The 6,218-nt window shown below is 41.1% G+C and overlaps 1 pseudogene; it reads left to right on the top strand.

The window, feature by feature from the left end:
* The first annotated feature begins 2,061 nt into the window (after positions 1–2,061).
* On the top strand, positions 2,062–3,058 carry LOC138806140 (coiled-coil domain-containing protein 127-like; annotated as a pseudogene).
* The last annotated feature ends 3,160 nt before the right edge of the window (positions 3,059–6,218 follow it).

The following is a 6,218-nucleotide window of genomic DNA, read 5'->3' as shown; positions in this document are numbered from 1 at the left end:
ATGTGTCTATTGGCCATCCTTCTTTCTTCTTCAGAGAAGCTTCTCTTTAAGTCTTTCGCCCACTTATTTATTGGGCAGTTGTTTCTTTGAGGATTTGTTGTTGGGTGGTTTAATTTTTTGAGTTCCAAGTATATTTTAGATATGAGACCTTTGTCCGTTGTATGGCTAGTAAAGATCTTCTCCCAATCGGTGGGCTTTCTATTGATCTTGCCAGCTATGTCATTTGCCCTGCAGAAGCTCTGCAACCTTATGCAATCCCATTTGTCCAACCTTTCTTTGATTTGTTGTGCTTCCGGGTCTCTATTCAGAAAATTTCGACCTGAGCCAAGGAGACCTAGGGTTTCTCCTATTCCATCCTGTAATGTTTTCAGAGTGTCTGCTTTGAGTTCAAGGTCTTTGATCCATTTGGAGTTGATTCTGGTGCAGGGTGATATATAAGGATCTAGCTTTAGTTTTCTACAAGTAGTTAACCAATTTTGCCAGCACCATTTACTGAAGAGGCTGTCTTTCTTCCATTCTATTGTTTTAGCTTCCTTATCGAAGATTAGATGGCTATAGGTCTGTAGGTTAATTTCTGGGTTTTCAATTCTATTCCATTGGTCCTGAGGTCTGTTCTTATGCCAATACCAAGCTGTTTTGATTACTATGGCTTTATAGTAGAGTTTGAAATTTGGTATTGATATTCCTCCAGCAGTGTTCTTTCCGTTGAGGAGCGTTTTTGCTATTCGGGGTCTTTTATTGTTCCATATGAATTTTTGGATTGCCTCCTCTATTTCCTTGAAGAATGAGGGTGGAATTTTGATAGGTATCGCGTTGAATTTGTAGATAGCCTTGGGAAGTATTGCCATTTTCACGATGTTAATCTTGCCAATCCAGGAGCATGGGAGGTTTTGCCATTTTTTAAGTTCTGTGTTGATTTCCTTTTTCAAGATTTTAAAGTTTTCATCATAGAGGTCCTTCACTTCTTTGGTTAAGTTAATTCCTAGGTATTTTATTTTTTGTGGGGCTATTACAAATGGAGTTGCTTTCCTAATTTCAGCCACACTTTTCTCATTGTTGGCATATAGAAAAGCCATTGATTTTTGGGGGTTAATTTTATAACCTGCTACTTTGCCAAAGTTTTGAATCAGCTTGAGTAATTTGGGAGTGGAGTCTATGGGATTCTTTAAATACAAGATCATGTCATCTGCAAAGAGGGAAAGTTTTATTTCTTCTTTCCCTATTTGGATCCCCTTTATGTCTGCATCTTGCCTTATTGCTGTAGCTAGGCATTCTAATACTAGATTGAAGAGAAGTGGAGAGAGTGGGCATCCTTGTCTTGTTCCTGAGTTAAGAGGAAATGGCTTTAGTTTTTCACCATTGAGTATAATGCTGGCTGTAGGTTTGTCATATACAGCCTTTATTGTATTGAGGAATGTTCCATGGATTCCTAATTTTTCCAGAACCTTCATCATAAAGGGGTGTTGGATCTTGTCAAATGCTTTTTCTGCATCTATTGAGATAACCATGTGGTTCTTATTCTTGCTCCTGTTGATGTGATGAATAATATTAATTGATTTGCGTATATTGAACCAGCTTTGCATCCCTGAAATGAATCCTGTTTGATCATGGTGTATGATTTTTTGGATGAATTGTTGAAGTCGATTGGCCAAAATTTTGTTGAGAAGTTTTGCATCAATGTTCATCAAAGAAATGGGTCTATAGTTTTCTTTCTTTGATGAGTCCCTGCCTGGTTTTGGGATGAGGGTTATGATGGCTTCATAGAATGTGTTTGGTAGTGAGCTTTCTCTTTCAATTTCATTGAAGAGTTGGAGGAGTATTGGTGTGAGCTCTGCTTTGAAGGCCTTGTAAAATTCCGCTGTAAAACCATCTGGTCCTGGACTTTTCTTTAAGGCCATTTCTTGTCTGTGCCTGTAGCTGATTGGTCTCTGTTGCTCTTCTTCCCCTTCCATGGACTTTCTCTCTCCATCCTTCCTAACTTGGGGAACTGATTATATTTATATTTCATCTACATTCCCACAACACTATATATATGTATATTAAAATAATATATGTCCAGGAATGCAAGGGTAATGTGGCATGAGAGAAGCAATGTTATATATCACATTATAGAACACAGAAAATTCCTCATATGGCCATTTCAATTGGCATGAAAAAATATGAGAAAAAATAACCCTCTGTTATAATAATAATAATAATAAAAATCACTCTAAAAACGAAGGGAAAACTGAAGATTCCTCCCCTTTCCACTCATAATATTAGAAAACTACTCTTTTGGGTCCCATCTCTGTCCACCATTCCAAACTAAACCAGCAGCTTCTCCTCATTTTCTATACTCTCCTACCCTGACCACCAACAGGTCTGCATTGTGTCTGGGTGGATTTGTCTATTCTGGATATTTCATAGAAATGGAATTAAACAAGTAACCTGAAAAGGTTATTTGCATCTGTCCCTTGTCCTCTACCTGGATGTGGAACCCCTCCCAAGGCTGAGTGAGTACCATACTGTAATCTCAGAACACCGAGTTGGTGCTCAACTGTCTTTGGAACTTGAAAAGTAGCAACACAGGCAACTAGTGATCCAGAAGCCCTCATCTCTCAGGAGCACAAGTTGGTGGAAGAAAAGAAGCTTCTAGAACAGGAATGGGCAAAAGTAATGCAAGAAAAAAGTCAGCTGAAGCCTCTAAGAAGTGTGTATCTGAGCTGTCTGGAAGAGGAGCAGGAATGGCATAGGAAAGCCCCGCTCATGCTGAAGGAGATAGGAGAGGCTCTTGTGGAAAGACAGACCATCTACTGCAGCCCAATTCTCCTCCACAGTGTACGGCCGCAGCTGGAAAAGAACTTATTGGTGCAGGGCTTCCATGGACTCAGTGGCCACTGACCTAGAGATGGCAGCTGGCTTAACCGACAGATTTAAGCATGATAAGCATTGTGGGGATGCCTGGAACACCAACAAACGTCAAAATGGGGAGGCTCATGTGGTTGTATCTCAAGTACTGGCACTCCTCGACGAGCTGGAAAAGTTTAAGCCGGTAGAGCAGGTCATACTAGAAAAGTAAGAAGAACAGACAGTCACTCGTCATGGCCTGATGCATTCTTGGATCTCAGATGTCATGTCTTTCTCTGCCACCCATATGTGGTCACGGATAGCCCTCTCCAGGGAACCTGCTGCTGTTTCTGAACAGTGCAGCGAGGCCTTGGCAGGCAGGGGTTCTCTGGTGTGCTACAGCAGTGAAGGATTCGGTTGCTTTGAAGCATTTTGAGCTGCTAATAGTGAGCACAACAGTGTTGTTTCATATTTTAGCTCTCGGGTAAAAAAATGTTTTTCAAAGATGAAATACAATTTTGATCCTCACCATAATTAGTTTCCTTGTTGGATTTTAATCTCTCCCTAAATCGATTCTGCCTTTTAGAATACTTTAAGATTTTATCTCATAGCTAAGATGTGGAACCAACCCAGATGCCCCTCAGTAGATGAATGGATCAAGAAAATGTGGTATATATACACAATGGAATTCTATGCCTCCATCAGAAAGAATGACATTTCCCCATTTGTTAGGAAATGGAAAAACTTGGAAAAAATTATATTAAGTGAAGTAAGCCAGGCCCAAAGAAACATTAGTCCCATGGTTTCCCTTATTTGCAATATCTAGTATATGTATGAGTCAAGCGGAAAAGGTCAGATAATGTGATGTTACGAAAATGAACCCTTCGATATGTATTTTAATGTTTTTTTTCTTTCATGCGTGTGTTTCTAATGCATTTATAAGATTATCTCTTTGTTGCTTTGTATGTCCCTCCCCCACAGTATAACCCCTGCTTTCACTATATTTGATGTCAGTATAACTTGAGGAGGAGATGGGGAAAAACCAGTTGTTTAAGGATACAGGTGGACCTGTTGCAACAATGAGAAGTACAAGTTGTCATGTCCAAAACGAGCTTTACAACGTCGGTGCGGGGGGGGGGGGGGGGAGGGGGAGAAGGAGAAGGATTGGGATTGGGGGGGGAGTCTGGGAAGGGATGTGAAGGGTAAACAAAAGGAGGAAGCTGCAATGCTTGGTAAGAAATGTACGCATTATCCTGCCCATGTAATTGTAACCCCTCTGTACAGTATGTTCACAAATAAAATAAAAAATAAAAAATAAAAAGATTTTATCTCATGTGGAAGAGCTCTCACCCACAGGGGGAAAAAAAATGTTCCTTGTGTCAAGTTGGTACTCTAGGTGTGTGTTGAATTTATCTTGCATATGTATTCTATAAACAAATAATTATTTATGTGCAATGACATGCAATAAAAAATACTTGCCATTTAAAAGCGAGAGCATCCTTTTTATTTGTGTGGCTCTTTTGTCTTTACAGAAGGCTTTTAAATATATTATCTCGATTTTTACCACAATTTAAAAGGTAGGCAGGTACTGATAATGCATTTGTACCTAGCTAACATAAGTTGAGCTACTGTGTATTTCCCTTGTGTAATTCTCACTCTTATCCTATGAGCTAAGTACTGCTATTATCCTCTAGGTATCCTCTAGCCCACTCCGGGCTCCATAGCCTGCTAGGGTGTCAGTATTCAGTATATGGTATTTCTCAAGGCTCTGATCTGTGACAGTAAGAGACAGAATCAGCACAGGGAGTGGGAGGGGACCGGCATAGGGAGACCAGAGACAACCAGCCTTGAGCCTCCAAGGGTCCCAGTGGAGTCACATGGAACATGCTTCACTCCTTCAGGAACTGGCTGTGCCAACACAGAGGACAGGTTTCTCAGGCAAGCTCACTAGACAACTAGCACCGATGCCTGGTACATAATTGATGTGTGTACAACTCAAGTACGGTAAGCTACAACTACTAGTTAATAGAGCTAGGAGCTCTCCCTGGACCCTGGGAGCAATTTAAGACACCTTTGGATGGCCTACTTTCCACCCCCCCCCCCCTCCATTAATGCCGGCCATCTGGTTTGTTTTGTTTTGAGGCAGTTGAGGTTTTCTCAGTCAACAGGTGGAGACTATATACAGTGGAAAGCTGGAGTCAGCAGCTCACTAGCCATACAACGGACAAGGTCTCATATCTAAAATATACCTGGAACTCAAAAAATTAAATCCCCCAACAACAAATCCTCAAACAACTGCCCAATAAGTAAGTGGGCTAAAGACTTAAAGAGAAACTTCTCTGAAGAGGAAAGAAGGATGGCCAATAGACACATGAAGAAATGCTCAACCTCCCTAGCCATAAAATGCAAATCAAAACAGCACTGGAGTTTATTTTTTATTTATTTATTGTCAGTCGTGGGACTTGAACTCTGGGCCTGGGTGCTGTCCCCGCACTCTTCAGCTCAAGGTGAGCACTTAACCACTTGAGCCACAGCACCATTGTTCCGGTTTTCTGGTGGTTTATTGGAGATAAGAGTCTCACAGACTTTTCTGCCTGTGCTGGCTTTGAACCATGATCCTCAGATCTCAGCCTCCTGAGTAGCTAGGATTACAGGTGTAAGCCACTGGCACCCAGCTCAGTTGGAGTTTATGTCTATAATAGCTCCCTACACATCCTTACACACATAGGTCACACACACACACCTGTATTTGCACACACAGATATGGATACATACAACCTGCTTGTCTTGCTCCCAATAAATCATCACCATATATGTTTTCTAGGCCTTCTAGTTTCACAAAGCATATTCATTTCCAACTTATGACCTGGGTTGGAGTTTGGGGATGAGATTGGAGCTGAAGATATCCAATAGTAGGTCATCATTAAATTCCCAGAATTCCAGCCTTCTTGTCCAAAATCACATGACTGGACTTGTGTCAGGGCAGCCATTAAAACTAGCAATCTGTGTGAGAGCCCGAAAATCTAAGCTGTAAGACCCCAGAGGGAATGCCTTCTCCCAACATACTCTGAACACAGAGTTTCCTGGAAAGGTCAGTGTGGGCTAACTCCACCATAAACTGTGTGGGACCCTGGGGGTAGACTACAGTTTATGCAAATTGTAAGCTGTTTACTGTTTAGTGCTCTCCCAGAATAAGGAGGTCTTCTACCATTTCTAAACAAAATATTGTCACATGCTTCCCTATACAAGACCAATAAAAACCTTGGTGAATAAAAAACAAAAACAAACAACAGCAACAACAACATTTTTCCAGAAGCACACCCCAACAACCCAAAGACCTCCCGACTGTTTGAAGTTTTCAGTACCTCCGTGAGGATGACACTGGGAACTAA

The sequence above is a fragment of the Dipodomys merriami genome, unplaced genomic scaffold (genome assembly GCF_024711535.1).
Source record: "Dipodomys merriami isolate MVZ:Mamm:240054 unplaced genomic scaffold, mDipMer1.0.p SCAF_4, whole genome shotgun sequence".
In the NCBI taxonomy this organism is placed as follows: Eukaryota; Metazoa; Chordata; class Mammalia; order Rodentia; family Heteromyidae; genus Dipodomys; species Dipodomys merriami.
The sequence above is the reverse complement of the archived record's forward strand: the minus strand, read 5'-3'. Positions and strand labels throughout refer to the sequence as shown.